Here is a 13,113-nt window from a genome sequence, read left to right on the forward strand (position 1 = left end):
AGATTTCATACGCTATTACGATCGCATTAATCTTTGCTACTTGGCGATCAGATTAAGCCGTTCATGCCGGACAACATCGCCGTCAACTATTGCATTTCGCTACGAGTATCTACACAATCATACGCGTTTACGTAGGAGAGAAACGCGTATTGATTTCGTAGACCTTCCTCGCGACATTCGATACAATACGCATGATCATTAACGGAAATTATCAAAATGATGTGTATAATGTTATCACATGCATCAATAAGCTCATCGCATCAGGAGCTCAACGTCAGCGCTTGCATTTGGCAATGCTGTTCCTGCCTACCTCCTATATCCTACTCGTAACAAGCAAACTACTTATCTTTGTAAATCTCAAAAACTAAGCTTCAGATAACATTTTGCAAGAAAAAAAAACGTTTTAGAATTTGTTTAAGAACGTGTTTTTTCAAAGACAGGAAGTTCTTTTGGGTCTTCTTATATATATATATATGTATGTATGTATGTGTGTGCGTGTGTGTGTGTATATATATACACACACACACACACATGTTAAATTCAAAAATCAAGCTGTTGCGTAAATTATATATAATAGTTTGTTACAACTGCACCGTTGAGCGATTAAATGCCTGGGAGAAACGATTAGACGGACTTAAGCATTATAGTTTACGGTCTAAGTCGTTCGGTCACGTATTCAGGCCACGATATTAGCGTTGTTAACCCTCTTATGGAGTTTACCTGGAATATACATTTAAGCCGTTCACGTCCAAGAGACCTGGTGCTTTGTGAGACGCCGTTTATCGTACGTACAATAGCACGGCGTTGAATTTCCATTGTATTTATCTTCCGTATCTGAATCATATCATTCTAAATACATTCCGCGAAATTGTTTGAGCTGCGATAATATTACCTCAAAAAGAGAAATATCGTGTTTATAAAGTGACAGAGAATCTCGCGTGTAATGCTGACGCGCGCATGCGAAATCGACTGAAAATAAATCCCATCGAATTGCAAGACTGAAGGGATCTTCGCGATACGGAAAACCCTCACCCTTAACCCTCAGCCTAGCTTATTACCCTTCATCTTATTTATACCAGCGACTATATTTATAATCATTTTTTTTTATACACTCGACTCTTTTTCTCCCTCTTTCTCTCTCTCTCTCTCTCTCTCTCTCTCTCTTTCATCTCTTGATCTAGCATAACGCAACGTAATGTGTAATGTGTTAAACGCGTTATGTTGCGGAATTTAAAATGAAGAGCAAATCGCAACACACATACACACACTCTTACATATAACTCGAAAGTTAATAAAAATTTGAATCTACGCGCCCGGCTTGGATACACTTTTCATTAATTTAATTTTAAACATCGCCGCTTGTGAATATAACCCGGATTGCGGTATCCCACAAAGCGAATATTGCGATGCCGTATTCGTTTATCGGACTTAAAAAGTCGAAGTGACGAGATTCTCAGCGGACGATGGTAAATAGGAAAGAAGGAAGAGAGGGAGGAAGGAAGGAAGGAAGGAAGGAAAGAAGGAAGGAAGGAATAAAGGAAAGAAGGGAGGAATGAAAGAAGGAAGAAAGGAAGAAAGGAAGGAAGGAAGCAAGAAAGGAAGGAAGCAAGAAAGGAAGGACAGAAGGAAAGAAGGAAGGAAGGAAGGTTAGGTGGATATAGAAGTCGCTTTCGTAGCAAGCGCGACCGACGAACCCGCGTCTTCGCGAGCTATTACACCTACCTTGACCGTCCGTAGTTCGCAGATTTATTTCCGCTCGAGGCGGCACGATGTATCCACGCTCGATTTTATTCGCGGCCGAGCAAATTCCTCGGGCGCGAAACTTAGAGTTGGTGGAATAAAATTGAGATGATGGATACGGTAACGCGAACGGGAAGGAATTGGAATTGCGGCACTGAGCCTTAATCGTCATACTTCGTAATGGCGTGGCGCGTGGGCTACTTTTCTTTGCTGCGGAGAGGAATCCGTTGCAAGTTCAACAGGGAATAAAAAGAAAACTAAAAAGAAGAAGCGGACGTGAACGCAAAATTAAAACGACGGAGAATAATTTACTGACGCATGGAAATTGAATTACGCTGAAACGTTAAACCGACACGAATAAAAAAAAAGCCGTTTTTAAGATATATATATTTCACAATCTCACGATTAATTGATATATCTATTCGTTGAATAAAATGCAGAATGTGATTTTTTATGAGGTGTGTAAATGAGAAAAATAACTTCAACGGAAAGTGTAAGTCTCATGTATTGGAGAATAAATGGACCTCGTATATATTACTACTTTTTATGTAAAATAAAATTTTATGTTATATATTAAATACGTGTAAAATTTAACATCGTGCAATAATACGAATAATAAAATATGTGATATAATGTAGCCAAATTGTTAGCCATTTGATGACTGGAATTGCACTGATTGTACGAGTTCTAAATTTATGTGATCTCTTTGTACGTTAAAATATGTTTCAGTGGAATATAAATTTTCATAAAATTATCCCCATATTGAAACACTTTTCGAATAACGGTAACAAATTCAAGATGAACGTTTCATAACTTGGTGAAAGGTCAGAATGAATTAAATACATTAATACATTATGAGCTAGCACATTATAATATAATATGATTGACATGAAATCTTCTGCAAATAACGATCATTAAAGTCCACAATATATCTGTATATCTAACAATGTATGATCCTGATTTTAATTTATCCGTCGGAGACGTTCGTAATAATATTGAAATTACGAATAATTGAAACGATATCGTAAATCGCGCTTTTGAGAAATTCAACTTTATCAGCTTGGATATTTCTATTCCGCGAAGAATTCTCCGCGACAACGACGACGACGACGATGATGATGGTGCTCTCGGAGGGTGAAAGAGAACTCGATCATGATTCGTTGGCGTGCCTACCGACGAATAAAGATGGAAAACGCGACGAGGGTATCGGGTCTCCATCCGATAGTAAAGAACGACAGTCATTCTTAAAATGATGTTAATCGAAAACATCTCGCGACGCTTGTTACCCCGCGCACGTATCAGGTACGTCAAGGCAAGAAGGCAAGCTAGGAAGAGGGTAGTGTAGGCCGCGAGATATCTCGAAACGACCGCGCCATGGACGGCATTCGTAGCTCCAAATCATTTCTCGTCTCTCCATATTGTCAACTACCGTACCAAATTGCGAATCGATGTCACATTGGGCCCTGGGATATTACACGGGGACGAGCGTAGAACCCTTCGGGCCGGGGTAACAAGGTATGAGGGTCATTTCACCTACTTCCCCGCGCATCGAGTCGCAATCGATTAATAAATACTCTCATAGACGACTCAATAAACACGACATGCTCCCGGTAGTCGTACACACACACACACACACACACACACACACACACACACACTCATATATATATTTTTTTAATGATAATACCAATACCAAAATTTAACTCTTACACGTTCGTTTATTGTGTCATGTTATTAACGATAGTAATGGAAATAACTTACTCATTAAACCATCGATAAAATAATTATATACACTAATTGAGACAAATCGAATGTAAGCTTTTAGAGCTTCTTCTGTAGCTAATTACCGCAAACTAATTTGGCTCGAAATGCTCATTTACTGGGTATAAAATAACAAGAACGACCGATCACGGAATTGCTCTCGTGATGTCTTTAATCTGAATAGATGTCAGTACAAGTCATTTTTTCTACAATCTGTTCGCAACTCTATGATGAATATCAAAATGTGAGCATATAAATATTCGTATAAAATTAAAAGTTTTATATGTACATACAAACTTACATTTGCATTATTCCACATAGATATCAGTCCTTATCTTAAACGTATCCATTTATAATTGTCAACCTATTTGATTAACGTATGCTGATAGAAATTGACGATCATAATACATTTCTCTGAATTGAGAGTTCGTAATAAAATGATCTTAATAAATAATATTGGATGGAATATAAAACATTTAGTTACTATCAGAGCATACTTAATAAGCGTATTAGTTTTGTATGAGATAATCGGGAACTGCGTACAGCTCGTACAGAGCGAGTTTTACGATATCGATTATGAATATAAATATAAATGTGACAAATCAAGAATAATAAAATTATTTTGGTGTAGATGAATATGATAAAAATCTAATACGAGATGGGTACGACGTTACAATTAGAGGCGCGCTTGTTGCAGTATACGGTTAAACATTTTGAATAAATGTCTTAAACAACCTATAATTATTTAAACATTGAAACATTTTTCGCTAATTATCAGACTAATTTTTTATTTTAGTTTCCCCACATCTCGCAATCCGTCTTCAATAAATTACATATTCTGTTTAGAGCAAATTTCCATAGCGCAAATGCAACATGCTAATTTGCCTTTATATTGCTCCACAATATTATTCTCATGAGACGTAGCTGTTTACACGGAATACGCAGCTAACAAAAATAGCATTTATACTTGCATTATGGAAATTTCGACGCGTTTCACTTAAACCAATATTTTTGTCCGCATCGGGCGGAATTGAGCTTCAACCCGAACATGGCGTTCACCCGAATACACTTCCCCCTGAACGTTCGCAATTGTTACTATGTCACCTACCGTGCGACAAATTACCGACGTGTAATAAATTACAAATCACCGATAGTTGGTCACATTCCTTCCTGCATTCGCGCTTCTTTAAAATATGAGATCCTTGCAGTACGGTTTCAGTAACCGACGATCGAACACCAGTACCCGGCCGACGTTGCAGGGACCTTCATCGCCTTCCTTGTAACATTGACGGTTGTACGGCCAAAGTATCATGTTATCGGGACATTTTGTAGCGAGCTTGATGTAGTCCGCTTGGTCGGGAAAGTAGAAGGAATCAGAGTTGATCATTTCTGTTATGCCGACAGTCGAATGTACCAGCAGGCACACCGTGATAAGGACGAACGATGCCGACAAGTGCATCTTTGATAACAGCGGTGCTTCGTTAGTTTTCATGAAAATACAACCTGAAAAATACGCATTCGTTATTTATCAATTTGATATGTATAATCATATATTTTGACAACCGTTTTCTATATGAGATGACTTGGAACGTGTCGTAAGATCTATTTCACGGATTGATTGCGAGATAAAGCGATAGATATATTTTATGGCAGCAGCAGAGGAAGATATTCAGAGGATACTAAAACTATTTTACACACTTCACTTATGCGTCTTTTTTATGCAGAACCATACATTTTCGGATAAATGAGACTTAAAGCGACATTTTTAATATCAGAACGTCCGAACTGATTTATCGTGCGATAGGACTGCGAAGTAGAGAAGTAGAGAACGATAAAATATCAGATTAACCAATATTTTCATGGTAAATAGAACGGCATTGAGCTACGTTCGCTGAAATTCGAAGAAAAATCTGTATGAAATAACGTGAATGCATACGTGGTCGTTTGCAAATATTATTTTTTGTTTATACATATTCTGCGCAAATGAGAACATTTAACAACAATTTTGATTCTATTGCACGTTAGATCTGACGAATAAGATATATTTTGTATTTTTACGGAGTACTCTGTCTTTATGGAGTATTCTGCTCTAAATTCGATTTGCCACGGCCATCTGTTCCTCGTTAAGATTGAGATCAATTCTTTTTAATGAAAATTTAATTGGTTCTTCACAATGGAGGGATTTTTTCCGGAAGAACTTAGTAAAATCAAATACCGTCTGTAGTCCATTTCGCAAAATTGTTATATTATTTTAGGGTGAAAAAGAAGGACGAAAAAAGTTTTCAATGGAATTTAATTCTCTTTAATTCGATAATTCGAATCGCGAATAATTCCGTGATAAAATAAATGCGCTCGATAAACTATTCTGCATATACCAACTAAAATAAGCGCATTCGATTAAAATAAACGACCCTCGATTCAATACATATATTTCAACGCGATACTGTCCGGGCATTATTACTTTGTCGTGTATCCTTAACGTTTCCACGAGTTTCCACGAGTTTGCTCTCCGAGCAAATCACTTCGCATCTTGCATCCTCTAATGTATTCAGCGACCTGAGTTACGTGGCAGTATTTCACCAAGGAAAGCACCTTCGGCATACCTCCGGCGCATTAAAATTCGGTAGCACCTCGACAGCAATTAACGTACTAAGACAGCGAGAAGTCCATTCTCTTGACGACAATTTTATTCCATTACGTTTGCGGTCTCCCGAGCCCGATGCGTCGATAACGCCACGCAAATGAGACAGAATAACATTTCGTTTTGCGGAAAACTGCAGACGCCGGATGCATCATCGACATACGGTGCCCGCGCGCGTAATATACGAATGCATTTCGATTCCCTCGTTACAACTTTTCGGAAGCGAGGTTGACGAGAAAGAAGCGCACAGGATTTAGATATCATATCGTAAACAAAATACTTCGCGAGCGAACAGAACACCGCGACCACAGCGGACAGCTGATCTTCGCGTCGCGTCTTGATTGTTGTTTTTCATACACCCGACAAAAATCAAAATTACATTTCGAACGCAACTGACGAATGCACCGCGAACGATTTCGCCCACGAAAGGCGCGACGAGAAGAGATGATACAGTTTCCGTTCTACAATGCGTGGAATTCTCCAGCAATTTTCCATGCTCGCTATCAGCCGCAGATTTCTTGATTACTCTCGCGCGCCGAATCGAATGTTGGGAGATGTCAAAAATGTAATAACGAATTAGAGAAATACCAAGCATTTATACATATATATATATATATATGTATATATAGATATATGGGGACCAAAGTTGTAACCCACGTGCGCGAGTAATACCCAACTTAGGTAGGAAGCCAACTTAGTACGCACGCATAACTTTTGAAGAAAAGCGTCGGAACTCGGCGCAACCGCGGTGAACTCCGACGGTAGGTGAGAAGTGCAAAGAAAGGAGATAATATCGAGTTCCTGCAAAATGGGCGAGGGATACGTGTGCTCGCGCGTGCGTGTTTGTTCCGCCGCTATCGCATTTCGCGAGAGATTTTCGCGGCTAGTTGCCGCACGAGCGCTGCGGTTTACCCGCGCGTTCAAAGGAAGTTCGAATTTAATTTTCCGCCGGACAAAATAGCGCGTAAGCGCCCCGTTTAGACGGTACGGTTCCTGACACGTCGGCGTCGCTTATTACAGCGGTGCGTCACGAAGAATAGGAGAAGAGAGAAAGAGAGGGGCGTGGGGGAACTCGACGCGATAAAGCTCTTGGAAATGCCTCAATGAATGCATGCTGTTTGATATCGGAACAATCTCAAGCTGACGCTGACGTATCTTTCGGTCTCAGACGTACGTTAGATTAGTAATTAGCAACGCAGGCGATTTCGCGCGCGTCGCGCACGAAGACACTCGTCGCGAATGATATTTCCACCATTGCGAAATCGTATTACGTATTTTCGCGCGGCTCCGTATACCCGGATACTCCGTACGGAGATTACTAACCTTCCAGCCACGACACGGTGAATACGAGCCAGATAAGCAGCTTAATGACGGTGTTATTGCAGTTAATACCCGCGTAATATTTAAAAGCGCTCACTGTTTGGCGTCCGCGCGGTCTAATCCGAGTAAAAGCGCTCTCATAAGTAAAGCTATGTACGAAATACTGCCAATGTGGTTCTCGGTTAGGCAGAGAAGACGACAATCGCGCAACCGCGACTGCCATGTCGAATGCCGTTTACGCTTATCGTCGGATTAGACGATTTGAGTATCCAGAATGGAGCGCCGCCCGTTTTATCCGCTCGACGCGCGTCCGATGCAGCTGCTGATGCGCGGTTTCAATCGAGGTTACAGCGCGAGCACACGAGAGAAGTCGTCGGTGGTGGTGGTGGCGGGGAAGTCGGGATGACATGACAGGTCGCGTTGTAAATATTGAAAGCGGAATTACTCGCATACTTATTGGCGCAGGAATGGTTCTTTTACGACGACACAGTTGAATATCGATTCGTCGAAATAAGTATCCGCGGCGATGACGCGCGGTATAGTGCGTTTCGACCGATTGCACTTTAGCGTGGTACAACGGCACTCCCCCCGATGACTCCAGCTCGCGATGTGGCTACTTTACGGAGGTCGTAGCATCGGCAATAAAAATTACGTCCGCCGGCATCGCGATCTGTGACAGCCAGTTCAGAGAACGCCGTAAAATCCCGACCGTAATAGGCGGGCAGTTCTTTCGCACGTTGACGTAAACTTTTATGAAGGATGCACGGTCGACGGGATGCGAGGGTAGGGCAGGAGAGAGGAGGCGAGCAGGGAGAAGAAATATTTTCTTTGGAAAAAATCTCGCGGCTGCAGTGAAAAATCGCGTTAAACGGCGGGCGTTTATCGTCGTGCGAGCACGCGGTGTTCGTATTAGCAAATAAAAATTTTCCGTCGCTTGTTCGTCGCGCATTTGTTTCAGCCAAGCGAAAATAGCGGTGTTTGCACCGGGGCTATTAAAAACTTCGTGTTCGCAACTTTAAATCCAGGTTCTCCTCCAGTTATTTTTAAGCATGATGAAAACGGAAAATATGTGAAAGACGATATTATAAAGTGTAATTTAGAAATTAATTGCTCTCGTTATTTCCTGGAGATTAGACGCTTTTGAATTTGCGGATAGAAAGAGGGGAGAGTTTTTTCTCGTGTGACCACCCAATCGCGTCGTTTGACAGAATTTCATTCTCGTCTGGCCTGAAAATTTGACGTTCTTGTCGTTCTAGATGTTTTTTTCAGAACATCAAGAACTCAAATTTCATAGTCGACAGTATCGCGAGTGCGTGATTCTATTTTCCCCGCGAACTCGATCGGAACAAACTTCAACAAGACCGTTTGCGTCAATTTACGCCGTGACGAGAAATCGACGTCACGACGGCAATCTATTTTCCATAACATACGACGTGTCTCGGTGTCGTGGTTAAACGTCCTTGCAAGAGGACATAAATCGCGGGGAAGTACTTGCACGACTTCTTTCATCATATTCTTGCGGCGGTGGTGCGGCGACGGCGGCGGTGGCGGCACGTTATGTTCCCGCCAAAGTATCCATTAGCGTGGCCTCCGAGCACTTAAATCGATATCGGCTGGAATCGCTCCGTGGGAGCGACTAAACGTTCGCAACAATTGCGTGACGGAGTATCTCGAAGCAATATGTGTATCCGAGACGCAACACGCAACGTTTTCATCAAGATTAGTCACCGCCGTCGTCCCGTGGTGGGTAGCCGACGGTGCACTGGGTCGCAACTACTCGCGTCGACTTCATGTCGTGATGTCTAACGTAAACGGGACACCTGAGACGACAACGGTGGTTACAAGCAACGTTGTGGCGAAATTAAATGTGTATTATACGATGCACATCCGATAAATCGGCCGATCGATTCTCGGCGTGATCGCATATACTCCGCGGAGTTGTGTATGAAGGTTCAGCATGGACATGTAATAAAAACTATCGCGATAACGATAACCTAGCGACGCTCTCCGCGTGATTAAAGACCAGTTAACTCTGGCCTGGAATAAGTCGCGTTATCTTCGTCCTGAACGCTTAAATCCCAAGCATAGAGCGAAACACAATGGGCATGTCTGGCTGCTTCAGGCAAAGTACGCGCGATAATACCGGAGGAAAGTTTCAACGTAACTGCGCTATACAGTGACCGGCTCTTTAGACTAAGTTGCACCGATAGTCTAAGTTAAGTAACCCTCGGTTAGCGCTTCGCTGCTCCTTTCTTGATTGTAGTCTTGCCTGAGATGTGTATATACACATAGAGAGAGAGAGAGAGAGAGAGAGAGAGAGAGAGAGAGAGAGAGAGAGAGAGAGAGAGAGAGAGAGGGAGAGAGAGACAGAATTCGGTACAATTAACTGTTGAAGGGACCAGAGGTAGAGTCGCAAATGGAACTTGCCTCGTGGCTTTTCCATCGTCCACATCTCTATACGGATTTGTAATTTATCTCACGTATCGATAACGATTCGTAGCGCGACCCTTCGCCCGGTGGCATGAGCCGCCGTTTATTCAGCGGCGCCCGCACTTTCCGTCCCGATTTTTTTTTTGTCATCGCGTCTCTCGCGGAGCGAGAGGATTATGGAGCGTTTTCGAGACCAGATATCCATTATAAATGCGCAACGGGTTTTAAAACAATTTATCGCCTAGCCTTGCCAGGTTGTCACGCGGCGGCCGATATATGGTGCAGCGTAATTTAAAAAAATAGGTCCATCGCGCCATAATCCGCAATCGTGAAAATGAAATACACGCGAATACGTCTGCGTTTTCTCTCTCTCTCTCTCTCTCTCTCTCTCTCTCTCTCTCTCTCTCTCTCTCTCTCTCTCTCTCTCTCTCTCGCTCTCCCTCTCTCTCTCTCTCTCTTCTCTCCTCTCTCACCACTGTTCTCTCATTTCTTTATCTCTCTTTCTCTTTCTCTTTCTCTTTCTCTTTCTCTTTCTCTTTTTCCCCTCACTGTGTGATTGCTTTTTTCTTCGTTATTTCTTCCTCCCTATGCGATACCCGTGAGAAAACACAAATCGCGAAGATTACACGCACGCACTAGTTCTCTCCGACCAGCCACCGACGAGAACGATTCATTTTTGCCCGTCTCTCCGTCAACTTGGGCGCATGTCGGTAACCGAAACCGACTAATTTCATCTCTCGCGCACGAAAAATTCGGAGATTAATTCTCATTCGCAAGCAGAGAACGCATACTTGCTTAGTGTCATTTACATATGCACGTTCGCATAAATGCAATCCCCATAGGACGTGAATAATTTTGCCGCGAGGTTCACATGAAATAGCAAAATCCGCGTTCTCGAATGACGTGCCGCGCGAATGACAACGCCAATATATATGATTATGAATAACAACAAATTACTAGTTTTATGTTAATTTTAATTAATTTGACAATACCTCACTCGTGCGTATCTCGGATTCTTGTTGCCGCGCATTCATGCTACTGTCGCCGATGTTTTCGAGTATTATATCTTGTTAGTAGATATTCGATTCACGTCACGTGCGAGTGATCACGGCGAGTAAATCGTTGTAAATCGTTGCGAGTATCGTTGATTGTTCGATGATTATTGATTCCCGGATAATTGAACGACTTCGCTCACCGTTTCACATGAAAATACACACGACTCATAGACAACCGCTGATGCACAACCGCTGCGTGTTTCCACAACATTTCTTACGTCAGAATATTTAGATTCAAGACGTACAACGAGTTCTCGCTCAACATTATACGATGCATTCAGTATCGTGACGAAACTTTACACGAACGTATGAACATCTTCAAGTAGTATTTGAATAGTACGACTGTCTGGATGAAGGAATACTTTCGGACTTTTCGATAAAATATTCGCATACGTTATATACAAGAACAGTTGAGTAATCTCCAGTACAGAAAACTCCGTCAGATAGATCACGCGTTAGAAATCTTTCTTTAATCGAGATATTTCAGACCACTTCATCGTATTGGATTTCTCTATTTATTTTTCGCTGTCGATTTAATTAAAAAATTGCCTTTCTGGGCAGAAAATATACAATCGCTTCGGAAAGAGGCACTGGAACAAAAATGCCAAGCTCGATGGGACCTACGAGAAATAACGGATAGAGGAAATGACGGCTTTCCGCCAAATACCGTAACGTCGCAGCTGTCAGATTGTCCTCGAAATTTTTGATGGGACACTTCCGCGCGGCATATAAACGTTTCTCGAAGGCGAACGCAGTCCCAGGCTGCAAACGATTTTCCCGAGTTGCTGTGGAATCACGACCGTCGCAAGATCGGGCATAAAACCGCGCTCAGTTTGCTTTGCGAACACAAAGGGTTGGACCTAAAGCGCCCGCCAGCGATGCAAATCATTTTGCATAATTTAGATTAAACTTACGCCGCACCCCTCCGCGCTTCTCTCGCGACCAACAAGATTAACGATTACTTTATACTTACGTTCGTTCCTTCGTTCTTCCTTCAGCTCGTAGCAGCTCGCTCGATTCTTCCCTTTCTCACTGCTCCTCGCTTTTCACCTATCTCTCCTCCTTTCTCGCTCTATCTCTCTGTTTCTACTTCCTCACCACCGGCTTCTCTTCGCTCTATACCGTGAACCTACCCGTAATGCCTTCACCTCAGGTTACCAGTCAAATTACGCTTTACGAGCAATTCGCCGGCGCTAATATAAATTTAATAATCGGCAACGGAACGTGTTACGCCGCACACGTACAAATCGGCGCTTGCACGAAGACTGGAGACGCGTATCAAAAGTTAATCTGCGAGAGACTCCATAAGTACTCGGCAGGTTGGTGGTGGAAGGAAAATGGTAGGAGGATGAGAAGCAGGAGTAGGAGGAGGAAGAAGTATCCTCACTAGCTCGAGACGTGTCATCGTTTTTAGACGTTCCGAGAAGAGGAGAGAAAGGAGGAAAAGAGGAAGGATAAGGGACAGATTAATCCGAGGCAAGAGGTGATCGTCTCCCAGAATTGGTCCGATCGTGAGAGGACTACCTTTCCGTTGGTGGTATCTCTAGCTAAGCTCTCGGGAAGTCCTCGGGGAAATGAAAGAATATATTTTATATTTCCAATGTAGCATCGTCCGCCGGGACGGCCGGTTATTCAATGAATTATACGCCCCGCCGCGCGAATAAATAAAGAAGCACTATGTATATCGGGATACATCGCCCCGGCTAGATTTGTTTTACGTTTTGCGTATTTATCAAGTGATGTGAATACTCTCAGGGAGAGTGCTTCCCACACTGCGTACGTTAAAATGGATCATAAAGTAAAGTCCTTGCCGGCCCAATCCGGCCACCTGACGCGCGAAAAATATTTCTGGCACTGTTGTGAGTTTGCCGAAAACTCAAGTGGTGCGTTTTGGTGGAACAGAATACGGTGCTGTTCGATAAAAATTATCTGAATTGTACTTACAAGCCTGTAAGATAAGAACTATCGGAACAAAATGCGATAAAACACGTGCGCCATTTAATTGCTTTAAAAGTCACGAAAATTGGATAACTTATTCGCGGTACGGACATTCTCACGTATAAGTTTCTCTACATATGCTATCGAGAATAACAGAAAATTATCTCAACTTGATCTTCATTATTTGAAATCGAGCAATGTGTTTGTATTAGATGTATAATACATCTA

The 13,113-nt window shown here is 42.3% G+C and overlaps 1 long non-coding RNA gene across 1 annotated transcript; it reads right to left on the minus strand.

Annotated features, from left to right (window-relative positions):
• Positions 1-3,438: 3,438 nt before the first annotated feature.
• On the minus strand, positions 3,439-12,236 carry LOC105181705 (uncharacterized). The gene is made up of 2 exons (XR_002162697.2): positions 11,921-12,236; positions 3,439-5,004 (listed from the first exon to the last, which is right to left on the minus strand). It is a non-coding gene; the product is annotated as an uncharacterized LOC105181705 (long non-coding RNA).
• Positions 12,237-13,113: the final 877 nt, after the last annotated feature.

This window comes from Harpegnathos saltator, unplaced genomic scaffold, assembly GCF_003227715.2.
Source record: "Harpegnathos saltator strain DR-91 unplaced genomic scaffold, Hsal_v8.6 scaffold789, whole genome shotgun sequence".
NCBI lineage: Eukaryota > Metazoa > Arthropoda > Insecta > Hymenoptera > Formicidae > Harpegnathos > Harpegnathos saltator.